Genomic DNA, 13,750 nt, shown 5'->3' on the forward strand with positions numbered 1-13,750 from the left:
AAATTCTACCCTCTTGTCTAATTCTAGTGTTGTGATGCTAAATTCTTGAAGGCTAACACTAGTCGAATGTAAATTCTGGCAGGTCCTATTAAATGGGAGGCTTAAAGTACGGGCCCAACAAGGTCCAAAATTAAATCAACCATAAAATATTTATTAAGGACTTACTATTTGCCAGGCATTGTGCTATACTCTGGGATACAAAGAAAAAAAAAAAAGAAATGGCCCCTGCCATGGAGGAGTTTATATCCTATCAAAGACAAAGTATATACTAAATAAATTCCTATGTAATGGGGGGTTGACTGATCCCATTATCTTGCTTCCGAAGATGTTAGGGAGCAGATGGTGTTTTTCCATGTTGAAGATACTGGGAAGACAACTTTCAGGAGAATTGTGAAGATATGTAAAGTAAGTGTCTTGGAGAGACTGGCACATGTATAGACATGCGGTTACAATTCCTGTTAGCCAGTTAGGAGGAGCCTTTTTCATTACATGTGCAGCTAGAACTGTCAGCATCTTCACAAAGACACAAGGTCAGCTTCTGGCAGCTCTCTTCACCTCACTGTCTTCAGCTTCAAACTGGTGGGATGGATAACGGTGTCTAGTGGAGAAACTCTGCTTGCTCTAAGGGAATGGGTCATGGGGCCTTCCCCTTCTAAAGCCATATGTCCTCTTCCCCTGAAAAAATGGGGCCTCCTGTCTGTCTGTTTTCTGTTTTGGGTAAAGGAAGTGTAGTTTTTGATCTGAATCAAGAACATGAACCACAGAAATTGAGACCAAGTATTGCTGGTAGCCTAGCATCAATGCCCTGAGAAGCAAGGAAAAATCTTTGGGAGTGACCTTCAGGACTCCAGCTCAGCAGCAGGTCTCATCATCCAACAGCAATGCCACCTTTTCACAAGAACTTAGTGGGACACATGCTATGCAGAGTATATAAACTAAGTGTTGAGTCTAATCTTCCTCTCTCCCCAAAGCTAGGTGGTTTGGAAGAATTATGTTCCTGAGGTGTTGGAGGAAACATTTGTAGGTTTGTTCTTGCTGTAGCATTGCTATATCATCCCTTTATAAAAGCAATTGCTTTTAAGTGGCTAAATGGAACTGAGATACTTATTCCTTGGCTCCCTAAAATAAGGGCAATTCAACCAGTAAAGGCCTGAGCTAATGGCAGAGGAGAGATACTGCAGCCCCTCAGGGCATCTGAGAACCCTGATGTAATGACCTTGGTCCTGAGAGAGTGGGGCCAGAGTATACATAGTACACATAAATATAAGATAATTAGGGGAGGAGGAAGTAGAGGAGAGAGAAGGTTCCAGTAAATGGGGGCGGGGATAAGGAAAGGCATCAGCTTCCAGACAAATGAATGGAGGCAGATTATCATTTTCCCCATATTTACTATAGCAAAAACCTGAAATTTACACCAGATACAATAATGATCAATAATTCCAATGAATAATTAGAGTAGTGATTTCTTTCACTCCAGAACTATACAAAAAGTATAGAGCCAGAAGTATAGAGCATTAAGAAAGGTAGCCACTATCAAAGTCAGCACCAGTATAAGCAAATAAGCCAGCAGCCTCCCAGTAGTATGTGATACAAGGCTGTGTCCAGAGGCAACAAGAATGGAGGGTTTCCAGACAAAAACTCTAGGTAGGGTGATCAGAAAGTGCATTGCATTTTGGAAGCTACCAAGTTGGTTGTTCAGGGCCTCCAAGGAAAGTATCTAGCACTCTACCTGAGAAGCCAAAGAAAATCTTGAAGATCCAGTACTTGGGACCTCAAAGATATCAGGGAGGCCTGATGGGAGTGGGATAGGAGGGAGAAGAGAGTTAGAGATCAGCATAGGAACACAGGTGCCCCAGGAAGAGACTAAGTAGGGCTGACCACCTCACTCCAAAGCACAACAAGGGGCCAAATATGGCCCTGGCATAAATTCTCAATTCAGGAACTAATGCAGGAGACATGAATAAACCCAAGGCACCAATCAATATAAAAAATAATTACAGTTCTAGAGATACCACAAAAAAATACAGCCTAAAAAGAATGAGTAACTCTGTAACAATGCAAGCAGAGACTCAAAAGAAAAAAAATTCAGAAGGACTTCATAAATGCCTAGAAGAAATGAAGTAAGAGACAAATGCTTTGGAGAAAATAATTAAAAGGTAAATGAAGCTTAGAAGAGAAAATGGTAAACCTTACTCAAGTAATGAACCAAAAAGAAAAAAAAAGAAAAATCCTACAATAGACCACACAGACATCAACAGCTCTATAATACTGCAAGAAACATTAAAAAACAAAATCAAAAGAATGGAAAAAAAGAAGAAAATGTAAAATATCTCCCATAAGAAAAAAGCTGTCCTGGAAAACAGGTCAAGGAGAGCCAATTTAAGAATCATTAGACTTTCTAACAACCATGATTCATAAAAAGCCTGGGGTACTATATTATCAAGAAATCACAGGGGCATCTAGGTGGTACAGTGGATAGAGCACCAGCCCTGGAGTCAGGAGGACCTGAATTCAAATCTAGCCTCAGACACATAACACTCACTAGCTGTGTGACCTTGGACAAGTCACTTAATCCTGACTGCCTCACCAAAAAAAGGCAAAAAAAAAAAAAGAATAAATAAAAACTCCTGAAATCTTTTAGAACCAGAAGACAAAGAAAAGCTAGAGACAACCTATCAATCACCTACTGAAAGGAGCCCCAAAAGGAAAAGTCCCAGGAATGTCAAAGAACAACTCTATTTGACATAGTTCTGTCAAAGAAAAAACACTGCAAGTGTCTAGAAAGAAGTGGTTCAAGTACTAAGGAATCACTGTCAGGATCACACAAGACCTAGCAGTTTCTGTTATAAACAAGAGAAGATCTTGGAATAAAGTATTCAAAAAGGTGAAAAAAAATAGGCTTATAACCAAGAAAAATACCCTACATAGCTGAGCATTATCTTGGGGAGTGGGGGGAAGGGAGGGTAGCAGGTGAAAATGGATCTTTAATAGAATAGAGGACTTTTAAATATACCTGATAGAGAGGTTTATTAGGAACTTGGAAATATAAAACAAGAATCCAGAGGAAAAACGGTAAATTTATCTGAACAATGGGAAAGATCTGTATGAAGATATATAACATTCTAATATTAACAAAATACTAACATCCTAATATTAGGAGAAGAAACAAGTATGCCTGCAGAACCTTCAAATAAACCTTAATGCCTTCAAAGGATATTGAAGCTGTATGGATTAGTTCTGTTCTGAGAGTTTTAAAAGCAGAAAAAAAGAAGGGTAAAAGGAGTTATACATTAGTGTAGAAAGGAATTAGAAGGAGATAGAATTTGCAACTTCTCATAACTTGGATGTTTGAGAAGAATATACAAACTTGGAGGAAGAAATAGGAGAGGCCATGAGATGAACCTCATTTATATCTGAAACAGACATAAAAAGGTTAAATACAATTAGTGTAGAAATGCAACAATATCAAGGTCTTGTGTAGAAGGTGATGCTTGAGCTGAGCTTTGAAAGAAACTAGAGATTTTTAAAGATGGAGACAAACAGAGTGCATCCCAGGCATAAAGGAGTCTATGCAAAGACAGATATGGGAGAAGGAATGTCACATGCAAGGCTCAGTAAGAAGGCCAGTTGGGTTAAATCACAACATACATGAATGAAAATAACGTATAGCTAGGAAGGTAGACTGGAACTAGATTGTGAATGGCTTGAACTGTCAGAAAGAGAAGTTTGTATTTGATCCTAGTAGTAATAGAGAGCCAATGGGGTTTCTTGAGTAGAGGAATATGGTAAAATAAGTTCTTTAGAATATCACTTTGGCTATATGGAACAGGAGTTAGAGAGGGAAAAGACAAGGGAGAACAATTAAGAGATTACTGCAACTGCCCAGACAAGAAGACAAGGCCTAAACTAGGGTGGATGCTATGATTCAAGAAAGTAAGTCATGACATCGTATTTCTGATGTCATGGTCCTCTTTGAGAATGAAGGACAAACAACCACCACCACCCTGGAAGGAGACGCTATTATTATCCCCATTTTTTACAGATGAGGAAACTGAGGCAGATGGATGCTAAATGACTTGCCCATAGTCACACAACTCGTAAGTGTTTGAGTACAAATTTTATCTCAGATCTTCCTGACTTCAGGTCCAGCACTCTATCCACTGTGCTACCTAGTTGCCTTCAGAGACTGAAGCATAATATAGAGCATTAACTAGGAAGAACCCTTGGTGTGGACTAAGCTCCTATGACCATTCTTTTTCTGTTCCATGCCCTGTGGCTGGCAGAGATCACCAACTGCTGGCTCATAACTTGTGGACTGGGGAGTTGGCTATAGTGAGGGCAGCCTGCTGCTTTCATTCTACTCTCTTCTGTGTGTAGGGCTCAGTGAAATACATCCAGTCTGGGGGGAAGGTTGTACTTCCAGTAGATGGCAGATTAGAGCTAGTTCTAATTGAGTATATGCCATACACATACCACATTCCTTAAAATGAGCAGCAGCCACCCAGAAAAACGTATATGTCATAGTAGGTGGTTACCCACTTCCTGAGAACCACAGAGCACTTACTACTTCCCCAGCACTTCTCAGCAGAGTAAATCACATAACTGCCAGAAAGAGCAGTAGTGGCTAATCTGCTGGCTAAAGATGACTACAGTGAACTTAGAAAGAGGCAGAGATCTCCTGGCCCAGTGTTTTGGAGGGGATAGCAAGATGGAAGGTACAACCAGTACTGGAGAGAGGATTGGCTACAACGTTCTCTAGAGAGCCAAGTTTCCTTTAAGGCAAGAAGAAAAAAGTATATAATGAAAAGATTCAATATAAAGGGGCCTTTGTTAACATTAAAGTGGAGGTTCTAGAGGGCTGGTACAGGAGAACAAAGGAGGATATGGACTATGGAGAAGAGTGAGACAAATAGGGATGAGAACACAGGAAAAGGATTTTTGCCACATCAGATGTTAACTCTGTGTCTGGGATACAGGGAATCTGCCTGCCCTAGTATGAGGAATAACCAGTTGATAAAGGTTAAAGTTCTGCAAAAACCAAGTATTAAGAGAGAGCAGGTCCTTCCAGACTCTAACTACCAGAGACCCAGGACCTCCTACAGTTCTGGGACCCCAAATGAAGAAGAATAAAATAGTAATCAGATACGGGGTTAGGCATGCTCTGTCTGGCTTGGAAAACCACACCACACAGGATGCCTGGGATAATGGTGATGGTAATGCATAAAAGCCTCAAGGTTTCTATCTCCCCTGCTTCTCCTTACCTTCCCTCCACTCCAGAATGAATTTAACCTCGGTGCCAAAATATCAAGTTATAGCTCCCAATGTATCAAAGACTCATCTCTTCCGTGAAACCTTCCCAGAAAAAGTTTCTCAACTGACCATTCCTTTACTCTGAATGCCTACAACTACACTGAGAAGCAGTATCCTATAGGTGACCTGGACAAGTTTCTTAACCTGTTTCTGAACCTCAGTTTATTCATTTGCAAGTAAGAAATTTGAACTAAACCAATGCCTCAAACAATGTCACTTAATGTTTGTTAATTGTTGTTCGATAAGTCATTTAAGGGTTTTTCTAGCACTGACATTCTATGCCTATGATCATATGGATTGTTCTCTAGTTATACTATCTCTTCAAACATACTTAAAGGCAGATGTTGGATCTTATAGGATCACAGAATTTAAAGCTATAAAGAGAATTTAGAGATAATTTAAGTCCAATTTCCTAAAGTAAGTGAGACCTATTTCTATTATACCTCCCACAAACTTAGCAGGAGTGAAGGACTCAAAATAGATGCTTAATAAATGCCTGTTGAATGAACAAGAACAGAATGTAAGAAAAAAGCAAAGAAAAATAGAAATTCAAAGTATTTTTTTCTGAAAGGAGATACTATCTAAATTTAACTTCCTACCTTTCTCTATGTAGAAACTGTAACTGCAGGGGCTATATGAACTGACCAAAGTCAAATAACTAGTAAGCAGCAGACAGAACTAGAACCCGGGGCTACTGACTCCCTGTCTATAATCCATCTCACTGCTTCTGGGTGGACTAGAGTGAATAATGGGTATATTAAGGAGACTAAGTATGTAAATAAGACTGTCGGATTTGTTGGATGGAAAAGAATGGGAGAAAATAGAGGTGTAGGACAGGAGACTAGAAAAAAATGAGGTGATTAAGTCTAAGAATAATATACATATACATATGTATATGTGTATATATATATAGATATATAGATATATAATATATATAAACACAGATACAAAAACAGACACTAGGGAAGGAGGAAAAAAACATAGAGACCAAAAAAAAGAAGGAGGAAGTAGAAAGACTAAATGATATACATAAGAAAATATAACTAAAAAAGAGTGATGAAAGAAAAAAAAAGGAAGGGAAATGGAAATCTCACGGATAGACAATTTCAAGCACCACAAATATCTAGAGATTATTCATTTAAAATGTAGGAATCATGAGGATTACATGTAATAATAGTTTCTTTCTAGCAAAAATATTAACTATAATCCATTCTCTGTACTGAACATTAAATTCAAATATATGAGGTTCTTCATTCTGTACATGAAAAGCAAGTCTTCAGTCTTAAACTTCAACTCTTTCACCATCCTTTTCAACTTAATTTCCCATTTACTGCCACTCCCATTCTGTAGAGTTCTTACTTCCTTTTTTGATCTGTCATATTTAGTTTTTAGCATATATATTTTAAATTTCAAATTTTTATTGATATCTTATTTTTATATCACCTGTATCAGCATATATTTTAATAAACTCTTGCCACCAAAAAAAACCCCAGTCTTATTTACATGTTCTTTTTTGTTAAAAATAAATTTATATTAATAGCTCTTGTTTTCATATCATGTAAATTTCCCCTGTGTCTCATCTTCTTCTGTTCACAGAGAGCTATTCAAATATGCCTTTTCTTTCACATAAGTTATCAGCCGTCTGTGCCAGCTACTTTTAAGAATAAATATTTTGGTTACAGAAAATATTGCCACACTCATTTATATGACAAGTCATCTCAGGTTCAAATTTTACAACTATAAACCACTAAGATAAAACTGAGACCAACCACAGAAAAGGACTCTTCCCCCCTCCCCATAGGTATACGATTCTGTTTGCTTAGTTGTTCAGTCCATCAGGTAATTCTCATCATTTTCATTTCCTAAATATTTCTTTCATATTGCCATCTACTTGTTAAATACATTTTCAGCTTTTTCTATCTCCTCTCATTTCCTCCCCACCAAACAAATGAAATAAATATAAATACCTTTATCAACTACTGCAATTTTCTTTTTAAAAATAATTGCTTGTATGATACAATAATGTATTGTATACAATGTATATAATAATATAATAATATACAATACCATAAGTGACATAATATACAATAATATAATGTATATAATAATATACAATCATATATCCAAACAGTCATTTTTTATATATGGCTTTCAAATTCACTAATGCTTTTAAAAAATGTTTTCTTCTGACCCATTAATGTAAGAAATGTAATGTAATTGAAAGGAGGGAAATAAGAATTTAGTTAAGTGTCTATTCTGTGCGAGGCACTGTTTTAAGCATTTTATAAATATTATCTCACGTGATCCTCAAAATAGCCCTGGGAGAAAAGTGTTATTATTATCCCCATTTATAGCTGAGGAAACCAGGGCAACAGAGATTAAGTGACTTGCCCAGGGTCACACAGCTAGTAATTTTCTGAGGTCAAATTTGAACTCTGGTATTGTTGGCTCCAGGCCCAACCCTCCACTATTCCATTCAAATACCTCAGAAAGTTACCTTACAAATAATAATATCAAAAATTAAATCCTAAAATATGTTAAAAGAATACTGCACTGTAATGAAGTGAATTATTTGTGTAAAGTTCAGAATCCTTTAAGTAAAGAGGCAGCTAGGTATCACAGTGGGTAGACTGCTGGACTTGGAGTCAGAAAGACCTGAATTTGAATCTTGCATCAGACATGTGACCCTGGTAAGTCATAATCTCTTTGGCTTTACTTTCCTCATTTCTAAAATGGGGATAATAATAGTGCCTACTTCACACTGCTATGATAACTGTGAGTTAGCATTTGTAAAGCATTTTGTAAACCTTAAAGTACTATGTTATAGATGCTAATTATGATTATTTAAGCCGAATTTAATGGCCTGAATTTTTCTATATAAATAGCCCCCATATCTTGCTTAATTTATTCCTACAAACCAAATGATAAGGAGGATCATTGTTTGGGACATCATATTTTCCCATAAAACAATATTATAATCAAGACTGCATTCCTGATCAATGACATTACAAAATAAATCATAGGTATGACTGTAATTTTATCAAATGCATTTAATATAAACCTCCATAATAATTTCAAATAATAAAATTATGCTCCAAGTCCTGCAAAATGGGCATGGATGTACTACTGATTCCAAGGTAACAAAATATACAAAGAAATACAAATTTTCTTAGTGATAAGCAGAAGCATTCCAAATCTTCCCAGTGACTTCAGAGTCATGTTTTGATCATTCTTTTCAAAGACAAACAGACATTTGAAGGCCATAGCACTTTAGCTATAAGACTTTGTAAAGAGATCTCGAATCTAGTATTTTAGTTTATTCTTTCATTTCTTTGTTCTTTCATTCTTTCTTAGCCTCCAACAAAATGAAGGGCTGAATTACATTACTAACGAAACTTGGTAGCGACAGAAAAAGAAATTCCAATCAAAATAACTATAGAGTCATAAAAAATATCTGAAGTCTATTTACTAAGATACACTTAGGTCTTCTATGAATAAAACTACAAAATACTTTTTAAAGAAATGAAGGAAGAAAAATAATTGGAGAGATATTAATTGCTAAGTTTAGGTTGTGCAAATATAATAAAAATTATAATACTACCTAAATACATTAATAGATTGGTGCCATACCAATCACACTACCAAGGTGCTATCTCATAGCTCTAAACAAAATAATAACAAGATTCATCTGGAGGAACAAAAGGTCAAGAATTGGAAAAGAAATAATGAAAAAAGAAAGGAGGAAGGGGGCTTGGCAGTACCAGATTTCAAACTATACCATAAATCAGTAATATGAAAACAACTTGGTACTGGCTAAAAAACAGAATTCTAAGGGAAATGATGAAAAAAGTAGGAAGGAAGGGAGTCTAGTAGTACCAGATTTCAAACTATACCATGAAGCAGTAATCATAAAAAAAAAAAAAAATTTGTTACTGGTGAAAAAAAAGAGAAGTTGATCAATGGAACAGACTGATCACACAAGACTCATCTCCCACTTGAACTGGTAGGATGAGGGGCCAACGGGTAGCTACTTTCTTCTCCCTCTTTAGGATCCAGGTTGTAGGGGTAAGCCTGAAGGACTGAGACTGAGGATTTCTAGTTCTGTTACTCACAAGCCCCTACACAATGTGCTCTCCATTGATTATTGGCCAGAACAAATAAGATTTTAGACAGAGTTTTATTCCCGTAAGTAGATACAGTAAGTACAACTATTACAGAAAACTTCACCCCAACAGAGGGCACAGTCTTGTATTGAACACACAAGAACCCTGAGGAGGGTGGACTCATAGAGTTCCTATGGTCAAATGGTAAACTCATAGCTCCTGGTTGCTTGAAGGTCTTTTCTCCCTTTGTGGAAGGAATCTTTAGGAAGCTCCTCTCTTGGGTTTATTTGCTATAGATAAAGGCACCAACTATTTCAGTAAGGACTCCCTAACTGACTAAAACTGCTAGGAGAACTAGAAAGCAATATGGTAGAACCAGGGGCAGGGAACCTGCACCCCTGAGGTCACATGTGGCCCTTTAGGTCCTTTAAGAATTTGTTCTGTGAAGTTTGGACTCAATCAAGGGGCTGTACTTGAGGACCTACAGAGCCACATGTGGTCTCAAGGCCAAAGGTTCCCACCCCGGACCAACTTCTTATGTCATATTGCACAATAAATTCAAAATGAGTATATTATTTAAATTTAAAATATTAAATTAAAATTAAATTTAAAAATATTAAAAAGTCAGAGTACAAGTTAGAGACACCTTTCATAACTCTAGCTTAGGAAAGAATTCTTACCTAAACAAAGGATAAAGGTAAGCATAAAAGACAAAATGGACGAGCTTGATTATATAAAATTGAAAAGCTAACGCATAACCAAAATAAATAGGGCAATAAGGAAAATAATTAGATAAAAATCTTCACAATAGATTTCTCCTTTATATATACCTAAGTATTTGTAGAATTGATATAAATACCTAAGAATAAAAGGAAGAGGTTGAACTCAATAGCTTTTAAGATTCCTTCCAGCTCTAAACTTACGATCCATTCCCCAAAAGATAAGTGGGCAAAGAATATAAACAGGAAGTTTTCAAGAAAGAAAGAAACAAATATTAGGAAAAAATGTAAACTACCAACAACCATGTGAAAAAACTCAAAATCACTGAGATAAATGAAAATTAAGTCTGAGGTTCTATCTCACACCATCAAACTAGCAAAAGTGATGAAAAGGGAAAATAACAATTGTTAAGATGTTGTGGGAAGACATGTATACTCACAGACTGTTGAAAGAATTATCAATTGGTTCAACTATTAACATTATGCCCCCAAACTCACTAAACTATCCTGCTATTAGACACATACCCAAGGAGGCAATGGTAGAAGAAAAGGACCCATATGAACAAGAATATTTAAAGTGGCAACTTCTGTTCTAACAAAGATCTGGAAACAAAATAGGTACCAATCAATTGGGGGATGAGTGAGCAAAATATGGTATCTGAATATAAGAAAATTTAATTGTGCTATAAGAAATGATGAATGTCTGAGAGAAATATGTAAAGACTTGTATGAACGAACATAAAGTGAAATGAGCAGAACAAGGAGAACAATTTACATGATGAGCTCAATAATAATGAAGGAAGAGGAAACTTTGAAAGACCTCAGAATCTTTACCAAACAAAATAGCAACCAATCATGACTTCAAAAGAGTCAGGATAAAACATACCTCACCCTTCTTGACAGAGAAATGACAGAGGTACACAATATTATGTACCCTCAGACATGGTCAATATTTTGATCGGTTTTGTTTCACTGCACATATTTATAAAAGTGAGAGCTTCTACTTGAAAAGGGGAAGAAGATTGGTTGGTAGGTAGTGAAAGATATTTAAAAAGCATTAATGAAACATTTTTTTTTAATGCAGAGTAAAAAGGAAGTACTTTTTGATGGAAAGATAAATAGCACAACTTTGTTACTACCTTGTTAGATATTATATATCTATATATATACACATACATGTATATACATACATATATATGAGAAATTCAATTTCTTATACAATACTTTTTCCTGTTCTTTGTATCGTGTAACATTTGAGTTTGGTGATAAGCCCACAATTAAAAAAAAAATAAAAGGCATCCCTGAAAGGGAAAATAATTTACTTTAGTATATTAAGCATTTATTAAATGCCAAATATTTCAAGGCACTGAGCTTGACGCTGAAGATACAAAGATGAAAAAGTATGATCCTTATCTACAAAATGCTTGTACTCTTCAAGAGTGGCAAGCTGCTGTTGTCATTCAGTTGTGTCCAACTCTTTGTGACCCTGGGGGTCATAAAGTCCATGGGATTTTCTTGGCAAAGACAATGGAGTGGTTTGCCATTTCCTTCTCTAGTGGATTAAGGAAAACTAAGATTAAGTGACTTGCCCAGGATCACACAACTACTAAACATCTAAGGCCATATTTGAACTTAGGTCTTCCTGACTCCAGGCCCATCACTCCATCCACTGAGCCACTTAGCTGCCTCCTAGAATGTTAAGACACATACACAAAAACATACACAAAAATCAAGTCAGACGGTGATGAATGAATTGGAAAGATCAAAGAGAAAAGTCATGAGAGACTTTTGGAAGAATCACAACTAGCTAGGAATACCAATGGAGGCTTTACAGAAATGGCTTCTAAGTTTTTCCTTAAAGGAACTAAGGGGACAATTTCAACTGGGGAAGGTATAGAAAGCATCAATTCTAGGTATGGGTTGGGGGGCTGATAGAAATGCATCGAAGTGGGGGAATGCAAAATGAGATAAAGATCAGTTAGTTTTTCAGTTTGGCTGAAATGTAGAATATATGAATGGGGAATAGAATGAAATAAAACTAGAAAGGTTGATAGCAGTGAGGTTATAGTATAGAGGGCTGAGAATGCCATACAGAGTTCATATTTTATCCTACAGGCAATTCTACAGCCACTGGAGGTTTCTAAACAGGAGACTTGGGCCTGTACACAAGAAAGACAGTACATGGAATAAAGCACTGGGTTTAGAGTCAGAGGCCTTGGATTTTCATTCCAACTCTGTCACTTACTAGCAATACAGCCATGTGTCAATCATGTATCTTTTCTGAGTCTCAGTTTCCTTACCTGTAAAATAAAAAAATTTCATCAGATGACCTTTAAAGTCCTTTCTAGCCATAAATTCTACTTTGGCCACAATGTGAAGGATGGATTTTAAGGGCAAAAGTGTTCTGACTCAGAAGGGGAGTACTGGGAATAAAAGGAATGGAAAGAAGTATTATGGACATAGCATCCAGTTGTTAAAACAAATGACTTTCTTTATGAAAATCACACCACTAACGAAAAGTAAAAGAGCAGATATTCATGGTAACAAAAGTCAGTCATAGGTTCATAAAATTTAGAGCATAATAAGCTTGGTTCAAGTACACCTTTAAAGGTATACTATATAACTTAAAAAAAAATACAGACATACCACACTAGGGTTTTAAGTGAAAAACCCTCAGAAAGCATTAGGAAAAAACTGTATGGACCTCAACTGAGCATGCTCATGGTACCCAAAGTAAAACCCTTAAAAAAAAATCTATAAAACAGAAAAAAAAAAGTTTCCAAGTAGTACAGGGTGTCCCAAACTTTCATTAGCTGCTGCTCAGTTACTGAAAAGATAATATTTGTAATCCTAGCCTTGAGATTATTCAAAAAATGAGCTTTTAATGTTTACAAAACTGTTTTGAAGTGATCCCACAAGAAAAAAAAATCTAATGGAGATAAATCAGGTGACTGAAGAATCCTAGCAACAGGACTTCCTCTAATAATCCAGATGAGAAAGTGTCATCCAGAAACTGTTGAACACACAAGCACAAGGTACCCTGTCTTGTTAGATTAAATTTGGAAATTTATTATTCAAAATTCACAAAACTAAATGTGTAAATGAGATTTAAATAATTGAAGTTTAAAATTATCTTTTTTGAAAGTTTATGATATTTATACTTTTTGAAGTTAGTAAAACTTACAACTGTACCAAGACTTTTGGGGGACCTTGTAAAATCAGGCCTTTATTACCTCTTACCCAGACTACTGTAATAATATCCTAATTGATCTTGCTTCTAGTCTTTGCCCTTCTCCAATTCGTGCTTCACTTAGCAGCTAAAATAACCTTCTTAAGGCATGGGTATGACAATGTCATTCTCCTGCTCAAAAACTTTCAATGGTTCCCTACTGTCTCTGGGATAAAAACATAAACTTCTCAGCTAGATATTTAAAATTCACAAATTTGGCTCCAATCGACTTTACTAGCCATTATTCTCCTTTGTGCACTTTACATGTCACCCTGAACTTGAAAGACATTGGGGCCCCCCCATCCCTAAAAGCACCTTCAAAATCCTCATCCTTACTGCTGAGTTTAACAGCTAAGCCTTCCAGTAGTTAATAGCTTTCTTCCTCCTCA

At 36.2% G+C, this 13,750-nt stretch overlaps 1 protein-coding gene across 6 annotated transcripts in view; it reads right to left on the bottom strand.

Moving 5' to 3' along the window:
• DENND4A (DENN domain containing 4A) overlaps positions 1–13,750 on the bottom strand; it is a 145,826-nt gene that overhangs the window by 120,612 nt on the left and 11,464 nt on the right. For 4 of the 6 annotated variants that reach the window (XM_027851562.1, XM_027851564.1, XM_027851560.1 and 1 more), the window contains exon 2: positions 12,378–12,432. The exons of the other annotated variants lie outside the window; for them this stretch is intronic. The gene's annotated coding sequence lies outside the window, so the exon portion shown is untranslated. The remainder of the gene's footprint in view (positions 1–12,377; positions 12,433–13,750) is intronic. 6 annotated transcript variants of the gene reach the window in all.

Source organism: Vombatus ursinus, unplaced genomic scaffold, assembly GCF_900497805.2.
Source record: "Vombatus ursinus unplaced genomic scaffold, bare-nosed wombat genome assembly UNPS02009205.1, whole genome shotgun sequence".
NCBI lineage: Eukaryota > Metazoa > Chordata > Mammalia > Diprotodontia > Vombatidae > Vombatus > Vombatus ursinus.